Source organism: Coregonus clupeaformis, chromosome 27 (assembly GCF_020615455.1).
Source record: "Coregonus clupeaformis isolate EN_2021a chromosome 27, ASM2061545v1, whole genome shotgun sequence".
Classification (NCBI taxonomy): Eukaryota; Metazoa; Chordata; class Actinopteri; order Salmoniformes; family Salmonidae; genus Coregonus; species Coregonus clupeaformis.
The window spans coordinates 31967144-31982260 of NC_059218.1; the positions used below are offsets into that span (position 1 = coordinate 31967144).

The 15117-nt window shown below is 42.7% G+C and overlaps 1 protein-coding gene across 2 annotated transcripts in view; it reads left to right on the forward strand.

Annotated features, from left to right (window-relative positions):
* Positions 1-15117, forward strand: part of LOC121541792 (neuroligin-2) — a 78651-nt gene that overhangs the window by 48518 nt on the left and 15016 nt on the right. The gene's annotated exons all lie outside the window — the stretch shown is intronic.

Sequence of the window (15117 nt, forward strand, 5' to 3'; positions counted from 1 at the left end):
TTATTGAGCGGAGCGTGAGAACAATCCTCTGTGTGAACTCCAGTTTCCTTAACGCACTATTTAATCCTTGCGCTGCATGCCGCTGTAATGGACTGATCCAAACGGTCCTCGATGGTGTGCATGTTCACATCATTCTTAAGCCAAATAGTAGTCTATACCTGTGTGATTTACACACTCTGTGTGTAGTAGTTGTGTATGTATTGCATGTGTGTGCGCCTGTGTGTGTTATGTAGGTATGTGTGTAATTTACCCTTGTGTAGTGTACGACACACACACACACACACACACACACTGACACAGAGGTAAAGAGCGATCTTGCTGAGCGATGCAGAGGGATGATGCAGTGTCCTCGATTCCTCTAACATGGTTGAACATTTTGGTACGTCGGGCGAGTAGACTAACCTCTCTCTCTCTCTCTCCCTCTGTTCTGCTTTAACTGGGTTACTCTACTGTACTGAAGGGATTATATATGTGTGTGTGTGGGTGTGTGTGTGTGTGTGTGAGTGTGCGTGCGTGCGTGTGTGTGTGTCTATGTGTGTGTGTGCGTGCGTGTGTCTGTGTTTGTTAGTGAGTTTGTATGTGTGTGCGTGTCTGTGTTTGTTAGTGAGATTGTATGTGTGTGTGTGTCTGTGTTTGTTAGTGAGTTTGTATGTGTGTACGTGCTTGTGTGTGCGTGTGTGCATGTATGCATACATGTATTAGTGTGTGTGTGCATTTTGTGTGTATGTGTACGTGTGCATATTTGAATATGTAACAGTATACATTGTGCCTTCCACCCTCACCACCTCTCTCATTGGACAAAACATTTTTGGCCTAAAAAGAGAAAGACAACTGCTCGACATTTCAACAATATGTTTAGCACATAATCTTTAGTATCATATCGTACTTAAGCACATGCACACTCGCATATGCCAACCTGATTTCAGCCTGTGCCTTTAAGAGAGAGATAGGGGATAGAGACAGATGAGAGAGGGAAAAACAGAGAGCGACATAGTTAGAGAGAGAAGGAGAAACAGAGAGAGAGACAGAGTTAGAGAGAGAAGGAGAAACAGAGAGAGAGACAGAGTTAGAGAGAGAAGGAGAAACAGAGAGAGACAGAGTTAGAGAGAGAAGGAGAAACAGAGAGAGACAGAGTTAGAGAGAGAAGGAGAAACAGAGAGAGACAGAGTTAGAGAGAGAAGGAGAAACAGAGAGAGACAGAGTTAGAGAGAGAAGGAGAAACAGAGAGAGAGACAGAGTTAGAGAGAGAAGGAGAAACAGAGAGAGAGACAGAGTTAGAGAGAGAAGGAGAAACAGAGAGAGAGAGAGAGAGTTAGAGAGAGAAGGAGAAACAGAGAGAGACAGAGTTAGAGAGAGAAGGAGAAACAGAGAGAGACAGAGTTAGAGAGAGAAGGAGAAACAGAAGGGGGAGATGGGAACATTCTAAATATAGACCATTAGAAGTGCTTTTTAAATCTGCAGCGAAGCAAAGAATTCATTCAATCAAAATGTGTTAATGCAATGTGGCCATGGCACGCACACACACACACACACACACACACACACACACTCACACACACACACACACACTCACACACACACACACACACACACACACACACACACACACACACACACACACACACACGGCTTACACTTATCTCTCTATACTCTCATACAATTTCATAAGGGTTTCAAACAAATGAAACGTTTTGGTGGATGTTAGATTAATTCATGATATATTTGTGCTTTGTGAAAGGGGAGAAGATGTCTGATGTCTGCATGAGAAGAAAATCCCAAATGTCTGCCATGTGCAGTCCAGGAGTGTTTAGCATGGTGAAGATAGGAGTGTGTATACTCTTACCTGCCTACAGTCCAGGAGTGTTTAGCATGGTGAAGATAGGAGTGTGTATACTAGTACCTGCCTACAGTCCAGGAGTGTTTAGCATGGTGAAGATAGGAGTGTGTATACTCTTACCTGCCTACAGTCCAGGAGTATTTAGCATGGTGAAGATAGGAGTGTGTATACTCTTACCTGCCTACAGTCCAGGAGTATTTAGCATGGTGGAGATAGGAGTGTGTATACTCTTACCTGCCTACAGTCCAGGAGTGTTTAGCATGGTGAAAATATGAGTGTGTATACTCTTACCTGCCTACAGTCCAGGAGTGCTTAGCATGGTGAAGATAGGAGTGTGTATACTCTTACCTGCCTACAGTCCAGGAGTGTTTAGCATGGTGAAGATAGGAGTGTGTATACTAGTACCTGCCTACAGTCCAGGAGTATTTAGCATGGTGAAGATAGGAGTGTGTATACTAGTACCTGCCTACAGTCCAGGAGTATTTAGCATGGTGAAGATAGGAGTGTGTATACTAGTACCTGCCTACAGTCCAGGAGTATTTAGCATGGTGAAGATAGGAGTGTGTATACTAGTACCTGCCTACAGTCCAGGAGTGTTTAGCATGGTGAAGATAGGAGTGTGTATACTCTTACCTGCCTACAGTCCAGGAGTGTTTAGCATGGTGAAGATAGGAGTGTGTATACTAGTACCTGCCTACAGTCCAGGAGTGTTTAGCATGGTGAAGATAGGAGTGTGTATACTCTTACCTGCCTACAGTCCAGGAGTATTTAGCATGGTGAAGATAGGAGTGTGTATACTCTTACCTGCCTACAGTCCAGGAGTATTTAGCATGGTGAAGATAGGAGTGTGTATACTCTTACCTGCCTACAGTCCAGGAGTGTTTAGCATGGTGAAGATATGAGTGTGTATACTCTTACCTGCCTACAGTCCAGGAGTGCTTAGCATGGTGAAGATAGGAGTGTGTATACTCTTACCTGCCTACAGTCCAGGAGTGTTTAGCATGGTGAAGATAGGAGTGTGTATACTCTTACCTGCCTACAGTCCAAGAGTATTTAGCATGGTGAAGATAGGAGTGTGTATACTAGTACCTGCCTACAGTCCAGGAGTATTTAGCATGGTGAAGATAGGAGTGTGTATACTAGTACCTGCCTACAGTCCAGGAGTATTTAGCATGGTGAAGATAGGAGTGTGTATACTCTTACCTGCCTACAGTCCAAGAGTATTTAGCATGGTGAAGATAGAAGTGTGTATACTAGTACCTGCCTACAGTCCAGGAGTATTTAGCATGGTGAAGATAGGAGTGTGTATACTAGTACCTGCCTACAGTCCAGGAGTGTTTAGCATGGTGAAGATAGGAGTGTGTATACTCTTACCTGCCTACAGTCCAGGAGTATTTAGCATGGTGAAGATAGGAGTGTGTATACTAGTACCTGCCTACAGTCCAGGAGTGTTTAGCATGGTGAAGATAGGAGTGTGTATACTCTTACCTGCCTACAGTCCAGGAGTATTTAGCATGGTGAAGATAGGAGTGTGTATACTCTTACCTGCCTACAGTCCAGGAGTATTTAGCATGGTGAAGATAGGAGTGTGTATACTAGTACCTGCCTACAGTCCAGGAGTGTTTAGCATGGTGAAGATAGGAGTGTGTATACTCTTACCTGCCTACAGTCCAGGAGTGTTTAGCATGGTGAAGATAGGAGTGTGTATACTAGTACCTGCCTACAGTCCAGGAGTGTTTAGCATGGTGAAGATAGGGCTCCATACATACAGCTCCAGCCCAATGCTGCTGACTGCTCACCTTCCCCCTACCTTCCTCCTGGCTGCTACAGGCCCATGCAGCCTCCTGATTTGTGCTGCACAGCCATCTGTTCAGACTAATTAACTAATTAAGTAATTAATGAACTCTGGGGAAGGGCCAACCATCACTGGGCTGTAGGAGAGAGAGAGGCTTTCTCACCTCAGGAAGAGAAATGAAACACTTTGCCGTCTTCATCTTCTCCTTCTTCTCCTTCTACTTCTTCTTCTCCTCCAACCACTCCTCTCTTCTTCTCCTCTCGTTCATCTCATCCCCATTCTCTCCATCAGATCAGACCCATCTCTCCATCAGATCAGACCCATCTCTCCATCAGATCAGACCCATCTCTCTGATTGAACAAGATCGGATGACTCCTAATGAGTTCATCTCATGTGTTTGTTTCTCTCCTCTCTACCAACAAACACCAAATCCCTGAATTATCATTCCCAGCTCTCTCCGGATGCACCCAAGGCCACTGGCGTTGAGTTATTAATACTTCAGCATACAGCCTATTGGTTTCAATGTACAGTAATCTCATAATGACACACCCAGCTCAGATTGAATAAATAGAGCCAATGTTGGGATTTTAGTATTATGAGAAATCAGATGTTCCCTTTTATAATGAGGTGATCATTTGGTTATTGTTGCATGAGGCTGTCAGGAGAAAGTGAATTTGCCTGGCCAAACGCACAGAGTGGAGAAAGCATGAAATTAAAAGAGATGGGGGTGTAGTGTTACTGTATGGAATGATCATTCAGATGGTGAAACAACACAGTACAATAGAATAGACCACAATCTAATCCTGCATAACACACAGGATAACACTGGAGAGTGCACAACGTTTGACAATACAACAGCCCAGTAATAGAATAGACGGGTTAGCTGACAATGTCAAGAAAACGATGTGCAAGCTTCAAAGGGGCAGAAGGACATGTGTTGTTGTGATTCTGGATGGCCAGTTAGCTAGCAGCAATGACAAGAAGCTGCCATGTGGGGAATTGAAAGTGGCTTGTTTCAGCTCGTTTGATCTTGTTCTTGATACCATGTCTTGTTTTGAGGTGTTTTGACTGATGTCACGTCTATGCTAAAATGGCTCAAATGTGCTAGCTAGCTAGCTAACCAACGACTGTAAGGATGTATTTTAGAGACAAGTGCTCATTGTGCAACTTTATGTTTTTGATAAACATTGGAGACGAAATATAGTTTACATGTTGTCAACAATCTAAGCCAACCCCGTCTGTTTTGCCCCATAGTTGCGCACACGTCAGTTTTGTTGCTAAACAACCAACCCGTCTATACAGAAGGATAGTGATTTCTCTGAAACCCACAGATACTGATAAAGGCCATGATGGATACGGTTGATCTCAAAGGTTACCTCACAATGCACAATGAGCAATTTCACCTATGAGTCCAATTTTACGCTGTTAGACACAGGCTCCTGTTTACAACAAGAACAAACCATCCATGAACGATGTAGTCTGAAAACACTGCGCTTCTCTCTCTGAGCACAGTCTCATCTGTGGAGTGCAGATATCTTACAGTAATACTCAATCTGTACAGTACAAACACAGGTAATTTCACATGTACATCTGTGGACCTCACTACTGGACTGATGTATACACAACCATATTTTCCCTTCTTTCTCGCCTGCCCCCACCTGCCATAGCTTTGAAGGCTGTCTCTCCATTTCCCTGTGTTCTTCCCTCTGTCTCTATATTGATATGTATGTTTATGTATCTGTCCTACTCTTCTGTACACTGAGTAAACCAAACATTAAGAACACCTTCCTAATATTGAGTTGCCCTCAGAACAGCCTCAATTCATTGTGTCGAAAGTGTTCCACAGGGATGCTGGCCAATGTTGACTCCAATGCTTCCCACAGTTGTGTCAAGTTGGCTGGATGTCCTTTGGGTGGTAGATCATTCTTGATACACATGAGAAACTGTTGAGTGTGAAAAACCCAGCCGCGTTGCAGTTCTTGACACAAACTGGTGCGCCTGGCACCTGCTACCATACTCCGTTCAAAGACACTTCAATATTTTGTCTTGCCCATTCATCCTCTGAATGGCACACATACACAATCCATGTCTCAATTGTCTCAAGGCTTAAAAATCCTTATTTAACCTGTCTCCTCTCCTTCATCTACACTGATTGAAGTGGATTTAATAAGTGACATCAATAAGGGATCATAACGTTCACCTGGATTCACCTGGTCAGTCTATGTCATGGAAAGAGAAGTTGTTCTTAATGTTCTGTATACTCAGTGTATATACTGTAGATATAGGATCTTCATTTGATCACCCTGTTGCAGGAAATGTTAAACTTGTGTCACGCCCTGACATAGAGATCTCTAGTTGGTTTGGTCAGGGTGTGAATATCTATGTGTAGATCTATGTTATCTATTTCTATGTTGGCCGGGTGTGGTTCCCAATCAGAAGCAGCTGTCGATCGTTGTCTCTGATTGGGGATCATACTTAGGCAGCCATTTTGCCTACCTATGTTGTGGGATCTTGTTTCTGGTTTGGCTTGTTTGTGTGTAGCCCATTAGAACGTCACGTTACGTTGCTTTTGTTGTTTTGTCGTGTGTTTACTTCTTAATTAAACATGTACGCATACCGCGCTGCACCTTGGTCCAATCATTTACTCAACGAACGTGACAACTTGTAGTGTATTTGAGGTTTAAAAAGGCTTCTGAAGTTTGTAATTTCCACTTTGACATTTTAGACTTTTTCCGTTGCGAAAAAAATATTTAAACCCCTACAAAAATGGCCATTAAATATAATCCACATGATAGTTCACATTTCCTTTTGCTGCAGGATTATTTTCCTGCTGTAGCGAACTGGCTCAAATTAAGATCCTACATCTGTATCTGTCGCTTATTGACCATATCTCTATGATAGGTTGGTTCCCTCCTACTAATGAGATGTGCATTAGGAGGAGAACGATCTGGCCTAAATGGCCATGTACTCAATAATAATCAATACCCGGCACAGCCAGAAGAGGACTGGCCACCCATCAGAGCCTGGTTCCTCTCTAGGTTTCTTCCTAGGTTCCTGCCTTTCTAGGGAGCTTTTCCACTTTGCTTCTACATACAGTACCAGTCAAAAGTTTGAACACACCTATTCATTCAAGGGTTTTTCTTAATTTTTACTATTTTCTACCTTGTAGAATAATAGTGAAGATATCAAAACTATGAAATAACACATATGGAATCATGTAGTAACCAAAAAAGTGTTACAAAAATCTAAATATATTTTATATTTCAGATTCTTCAAAGTAGCCACCCTTTGCCTTGACAGCTTTGCACACTCTTGGCATTCTCTCAACCAGCTTCACCTGGAATGCTTTTCCAACAGTCTTGAAGGAGTTCCCACGTATGCTGAGCACTTGTTGGCTACTTTTCCTTCACTCTGAGGTCCAACTCATCCCAAACCATCTCAATTGGGTTGAGGTCGGGTGATTGTGGAGGCCAGGTCATCTGATGCAGCACACCATCACTCTCCTTCTTGGTAAAATAGCCCTTACACAGCCTGGAGGTGTGTTGGGTCATTGTCCTTTTGAAAAACAAATGATAAACCACTAAGCCCAAACCAGATGGGATGGCGTATCGCTGCAGAATGCTGTGGTAGCCATGCTGGTTAGGTGTGCCTTGAATTCTAAATTATTCACAGACAGTGTCACCAGCAAAGCACCCCCACACCATCACACCTCCTCCTCCATGCTTCACGGTGGGAACTACACATGCGGAGATCATCCGTTCACCTACACTGTGTCTCACAAAGACACAGCGGTTGGAACCAAAATTCTCCACCGGTCTAATGTCCATTGCTTGTGTTTCTTGGCCCAAGCAAGTCTCTTCTTATTATTGGTGTCCTTTAGTAGTGGTTTCTTTGCAGCAATTCGACCATGAAGGCCTGATTCACACAGTCTCCTCTGAACAGTTGATGTTGAGATGTGTCTGTTACTTATAATATAATAATAATAATAATAATATGCAATTTAGCAGACGCTTTTATCCAAAGCGACTTACAGTCATGCGTGCATACATTTTTTGTGTATGGGTGGTCCCGGGGATTGAACCCACTACCTTGGTGTTACAAGCGCCGTGCTCTACCAGCTGAGCTACAGAGGACCACTTGAACTCTGTGAAGCATTTATTTGGGCTGCAATTTCTGAGGCTGGTAACTCTAATGATCTTATCCTCTGCAGCAGAGGTAACTCTGGGTCTTCCTTTCCTGTGCCAGCTTCGAATAGCGCTTGATGGTTTTTGCGACTGCACTTGAAGAAACTTTCAAAGTTCTTGACATTTTCCGGATTAACTGACCTTCATGTCTTAAAGTAATGATGGACTGTCGTTTCTCTTTGCTTATTTGAGCTGCTCTTGCCATAATATGGACTTGGTCTTTTACCCAATAGGGCTATCTTCTGTATACACCCCCTACCTTGTCACAACACAACTGATTGGCTCAAACACATTAACAAAGTAACTTTTAACAAGGCACACCTGTTAATTGAAATTAATTCCAGGTGACTACCTCGTGAAGCTGGTTGAGAGAATACCAATAGTGTGAAAAGATGTCATCAAGGCAAAGGGTGGCTACTTTGAAGAAACTCCATTTATTTTGATTTGTTTAACACTTTTATGGTTACAACATGATTCCATATGTGTTATTTCATAGTTTTTATGTCTTCACTACTATTCTACAATGTAGAAAATAGTAAAGATTAAGAAAAACCATTGAATGAGTAGGTGTGTCCAAACTTTTGCCTGGTAATGTACATTTGGGGTTTTAGGCTGGGTAGACTTTGGACTGCTGATGTAAAAATAAATGTGATTGAATTTTATTGATGTGTTTGGAGAAGTGTAATATCCCTGTCTCTGTCTTCATCCCATCTGTCCATCACACTCCATCTTGCAAGGCTCATTTGAATAATTTACTGAATCTGCAGTATATGCTTTCCTTGTGTCAATCGCCTTTCATATCCCCCTCTTCTTTTCTTTTTGGCCCTCTTTCCATTCCATACCACCCTTTCTCCACTCTGGGTAGAGCTCTCTATTCACCTATTCATGTATTCATAGATCAGTTTGTTCAGTGACTTCCTGATAATTGTCCTGTTCATGTCTGAGACACTAAGTCTGTAGGGGCCTATTCACTCACACGCAGGCTAGCTAGCTACTATACTATGACTCTACACACCTGAGTGGCTGCACACACACACACACACACACACTCACCTTGGATCAGTGAACAGAACAGGCTTTTACTGAGCCACTGTAGTGGAGAACAACACATCCCAACAATATCATTACTCCTAATTGGCTCTCACAGCACTGACTCCACTCAGCCAACTGCTTCACCAGTCACCTCTTCAATAGGTAGAGAGAGAGAGAGAGAGAGAGAGAGAGAGAGAGAGAGAGAGAGAGAGAGAGAGAGAGAGAGAGAGAGAGAGAGAGAGAGAGAGAGAGAGAGAGAGAGAGAGAGAGAGAGAGAGTGTGTGTGACTCATAGCTCAGAATTCATGATTAGAACACAGAATTAATCTCAAACCACAAAGGTTTAATACCCCACATACCAGGTCTGTATGATTATAAAGGTGACCATTACAATAAAGATGCAAGCTACAATTAATTAATGATAATGTTTTTTCACCATCACAATATTACACTGATTACTCCCATTGTTGTAAATATTGTAAAGAACCGTCCTAAATATTGGCGTGATATTTGATTACTATGGTTCCAGAGGAAGGAGGGGGCAGTGTTTCATTAAGAGGTGTCTGGTGGATGCTTAGAGAGCTCAACTCATATTTTTCAAATAACCCTCAATCTAGTGCTCTTTATCCTCCCGTTATGTCTTTCTCCCATTCATTTATTTCTCTCCACCATATCTCTCCTTCTCTCTCTCTCTCTCTCTCTCTCTCTCTCTCTCTCTCTCTCTCTCTCTCTCTCTCTCTCTCTCTCTCTCTCTCTCTCTCTCTCTCTCTCTCCTTCTCTCTCTCTCTCTCCTTCTCTCTCTCTCTCCTTCTCTCTCTCTCTCTCTTCGAGGTTGAAGACTCTCTTCACAGTTCCTTGGCCGTTACCTAAAGCGAGTGTAGAATATGCATGAGTTCTGCCTCGTAAACTGCTGCTCTCAGCGCTAAAGTAGGCAGGAGGCCCAACTCAGCAGACAGGAAGAGTATTGAAAAGAAAACTTAGTGAGAGAGAGAGAGAAAGAGAGAGAGAGAGAGAGAGAGAGAGAGAGAGAGAGAGAGAGAGAGAGAGAGAGAGAGAGAGAGAGAGAGAGAGAGAGATTGAAAGAGAGAGAGAGAGATTGAAAGAGAGCGAGAGAGAGAGAAAGAAGAGGTCATGTGAGCATGAGAGTGTGTCTGACTTTAAGTCTGTGTGTTCATGTCATGCCAGAGTTTGTCCAGATCTATGTGACTGTAGCTCTGACTGCTATGAGATCAGACACATCTTCACGCCTCTGGCTCTGGCCAATAGTACGGGTCACAGTTCAGAGGTCGTAAGGTCACTGAGACCCTGTCCCTGACCACCATGATCCAAACCATTACTCTATCAACTGTCCAATCAACGGGTGACCATTTATTGAGGCCAGTGGATGAGGCCAGTGGATGAGGACCGCCCAGTGAGTGAACTCACTAATCTTTATCTTGGTGTCACTGTACATCTTGATCTGTTTAATCCCTTCGTCTCGCTCTCTAGTGCTCTCTCTCCTGACTCTCTTTTGCTCTCTCTCATTCTCTCTTTCTCTATCCCTCCTTCTCTCTCTCTTGCTTTCTCACTCTCTTGCTCAAAGCTCAGGGGTTAGAGGTCAGATTGCTTTTGTATTCAGTCCTATTTTGGTCTCTTTTCTTTGACTGTGCCGCTGGGGGCTGTTAAGCAGCAGTTGATGAGTGAATGGCTGCATGGTGTATGTCTCTGTCCCTCTGTCTTTCCCCAGGCCTCTCCCCAGGCCTCTCTCTCAGCCCTTTGCTCTTTAGAAACAGGGCTACCGTCTACAGAGAATACAAAACCCTCTCCTGAAGCCATGGAAGGGTTCAACATATTTTCCCTCTTAGTCCCTTATAATGTAGCTCCTGGAGTGGTGTTTGCCTTGACCTACATGGTGTGGAACCATGGAGCCAGGATGGCATTCTCTGCTCAAGGACAATCAATTACACAACACTCTTAGCAAAGATTCTGTTACTGACACATCATGATCCATTTAATCTGCCAATGAAGGTCATTATGCATGGATAATAGTCTTTGACAAAACACTGGAGATACAACTCCTCCGAAAAACATGTATAATCACCATTCACAGAATGCCCTTCATATAATTTCCATTTTCATAAAGTCATGTCTAACACGTCAGTTGACATGTAGTGGCTTTGTCGGGCTCCACTCCTCATACAGTTGTAGCATATCAGTACCACAGGTATTAATCACGGCTGGCATTATTTGCAGTCCACCCATGCAGTAACTATCAAGTCCAAACCACCAATTAACCAGCAGAGAGAGAGAGAGAGAGAGAGAGAGAGAGAGAGAGAGAGAGAGAGAGAGAGAGAGAGAGAGAGAGAGAGAGAGAGAGAGAGAGAGAGAGAGAGAGAGAGAGAGAGAGAGAGACAGACAGACAGACAGACAGACAGACAGACAGACAGACAGACAGGCAGACAGACAGACAGACAGACAGACAGACAGACAGACAGACAGACAGACAGACAGACAGACAGACAGACAGACAGACAGACGAGTGTGTCTCTGTATCATAAAGCAGTAGCTAGGCCTCAGACCAGTGGCGGCTCCTGAAAAAATTCTCAGGAGGGGCAATTTTTCTGATGATTTAGGTGACCTACACACATTTAAAAAAAGATATGTCCAGCAACAACATGAAGACAGGGGCAGCATATAAGTCAATACCAGAAGCATTTATTGACTGATCTCAAAAGTGTTGGCTTACCAGGGTTGGTGGAGCCCTCAGTTTCATCTTTGCCTCGCAAAGCTAACTCAAACACTCCGCAAAACTTCACACACTGGATTAGCCGGCTGAGGATGTGGCGGTTCTTGCTAATGTCGTAGTAAATATATTTGTTATAGTGAATATGGAATATGATATGTTGAGTAAAATGTTGTGCTAAGATCTATTTAGGTCAGGAGCTGGTTATAAGTTCTGTTCCTATCCAATAACAATGGACAAAAGGGTCCTATCTTGTCAGCCTTGTCAGCAGGTGGCCAAGGACAACACCCACGCCATAGGCCTCTCAGTTCTTCCAACTCACGAGTTCTTGCTCTGAGGACACACACACACACAAACACACACACACACACATCATCACTGTTAAACACACACACACACACACACACATCATCACTGTTAAACACACACACACACACACACAAAAATCCCCTCTCTTAGGCTGAACATTTGAAGACAGAGAACCCGACTCAGAGCCAATGCAACAGTGACAGTAGCCTGCAGGGGACCTCGCCCAACTCATCAGGACCAATCAGAAGATCAGAACTACTAGATTGAACCTACTTCATTTATTGCATAAAATGTCTGCACACAATGTTTCGGGGCTCTCTTCAGATAATAATAATAATAATAATAATAATAATAATAATATGCCATTTAGCAGACGCTTTTATCCAAAGCGACTTACAGTCATGCGTGCATACATTTTTGTGTATGGGTGGTCCCGGGGATCGAACCCACTACCTTGGCGTTACAAGCACCATGCTCTACCAGCTGAGCTACAGAAAGTGGATACTCATGGATGCGCATTGCAATTGTAAAATGTCAACACAATTGGAGACACCACGTCATTTTTGGAGACATGTTATTGACAGTAAACTATTGTAGATGCGACTGCTAACTAACTAAAACATTTTAGCTGGCTAGCTAATCATCTTAGCTAAATGTGGGGCAAACAATTCAGTTATTTACCGTTAATTTGAGGGATTGGGGTGAAAGAAATCGAGTTACATAGTGATACTTTACGATATACTGTATTGACAATATCGCAATATTTTAGCGCTAGTTGGCTGTACCTGCACCAAAACACCATTATTGTTCCTTCATAGCTTGTTCTCAATCTTTTCACATTGGGAGCCAATTTGTTTTCAGCACTTTTATTTCCATGACTGATCAAAACTCGTTCTCATGGCTTTCTGATCCCTCTGCAACAGACATATGGTGCGCAATAAAATCACAGTATCGAATCGCAATACGTATAGAATCATGAGACTCGCAATGCTGATGCATATATCTTATCGTGAGGTTCCTGGCAATTCCCAGCCCAAGTTCATTTGCCACAACAAATCTCTTCGCTAGCAAACGCGATGTCTTCTCCAAAACGGCAATGTGTCTCCAGCAATGTTTACTTTTTTGACGTTCTATGGCATCTCCACTTTCCAAGCATATATGACCACATGTAATATTTTGGTAAGTGATGCAAATAGTGAACTATGTAGGGCCAGGATGTAAAATATATGTAGCTGCAGCAATTTCTCTTATCTGATATGGTAAGTAATGGGGCTTAATTTATAGCTCCCTAAGAGTTTGACGAACGGGTCCGTGAACGCGATTCCAGATATATTTACCTCTGAATAAACTGCCTTTATTACACCATATCCACATCCAGTAAACTTGTGATTATCAACACTAACCTCATCGTTGTGGCGGCGGACAGCTAGCCTGTATCCCTCGTCATCCAGTTGAGTGAGTGGCAATGTCTTTTTTCGTTCGTACCAATTTTTGGAAAATCCTCGGGTGTAGGACTTTCCGCCTTTAGTAGAAACCTGTTGAATTATTAAATTTGGTCTGGGAGGTCCTAATTGTTTCGTTGCCAATTTATCTTCATTTGTTCGCCGACAAAAAGGAACTTCTTTCAAACAATCCACTCTTTTCTCAGTTACGTTCATGGTTACGTAACGTATGACGAAAGCGTAAGTGCAAGCCCACAGACACCCATTGAGATTGTATTGAAGGCTCTGAAATTTGAAAAAAATAGATTTTACATGGGAGTCTATGACAGAAGTTCTGGGCGATTTTCAATCTGACTGAAATCGCCCCAAAAGGGGGTGGAGCCATTTGAAGCACGACTTTAGCCTGATTCGACATTTAGTGGCAGTGTGGCACTGTGGCAGATCAGACGTATAGATTACAACACTGATAACTACTGTTGCCGTGATATAATTGATTAGAAAAAAAATCCCTTCCTTTTCCCGTTTGGCAGTGCGTCGCCCATATCGCCCTATTGAACAGGCCGTCCCTGCCTCAGACCCACAGATAACAGAGTGATGCCCTGCTCCCAGCAGGGTTGGGGTTAATTCCATTTCATTTAATTCAAATTCCAGGTCAATCTTTAAATTCAGAGATAATTCCATTCCTCTCACTTCCAATGTTAGGTAAATTCCAATAATACAATTCACAATTTAATATTATCCCCAACAGTTCAGACAGCCTAGCTATACTGGGAATATAGAAATACACGTTTAAATAATTTCTAACAAATCCTGCAGTCAATTGTTGATATTAAGTGCAGTAATTCCATTAACTGGGGAATGTACACTACCGTTCAAAAGTTTGGGGTCACTGAGAAATGTCCTAGTTTTCAAAAGCAAAGCAATTTTTTTGTCCATTAAAATAACATCAAATTGATCAGAAATACAGTGTAGACATTGTTAATGTTGTAAATGGCTATTGTAGCTGGAAACAGCTGATTTTTTATGGAATATCTACATAGGCATAAAGAGGCACATTATCAGCAACCATCAGTCCTGTGTTCCAATGTCACATTGTGTTTGCTAATCCAAGTTTATCATTTTAAAAGGCTAATTGATCATTAGAAAACCCTTTTGCAATTATGTTAGCACAGCTGAAAACTGTTGTGCTGATTAAAGCAGCAATAAAACTGGCCTTCTTGAGACTAGCTGAGTATCTGGAGCATCAGCAATTGTGGGTTCGATTACAGGCTCAAAATGGCCAGAAACAAAGAACTTTCTTCTGAAACTCGTCAGTCTATTCTTGTTCTGAGAAATGAAGGCTATTCCATGCGAGAAATTGCCAAGAAACTGAAGATCTCGTACAACGATGTGTACTACTCCCTTCACAGAACAGCGCAAACTGGCTCTAACCAGAAGAGAAAGTGGAGTGGGAGGCACAACTGAGCAAGAGGACAAATACATTAGAGTGTCTAGTTTGAGAAACAGACGCCTCACATGTTCTCAACTGGCAGCTTCATTAAATAGTACCTGCAAAACACCAGTCTCAACGTCAACAGTGAAGAGGCGACTCTGGGATGCTGACCTTATAGGCAGAGTTGCAAAGAAAAAGCCATATCTCAGACTGCCCATCTTAGTCTTTTCTTTTTATTGGCCAGTCTGAGATATGGCTTTTTCTTTGCAACTCTGCCTAGAAGGTCAGCATCTTGCCTCTTCACTGTTGATGTTGAGACTGGTGTTTTGCAGGTACTATTTAATGAAGCTGCCAGTTAAGGACCT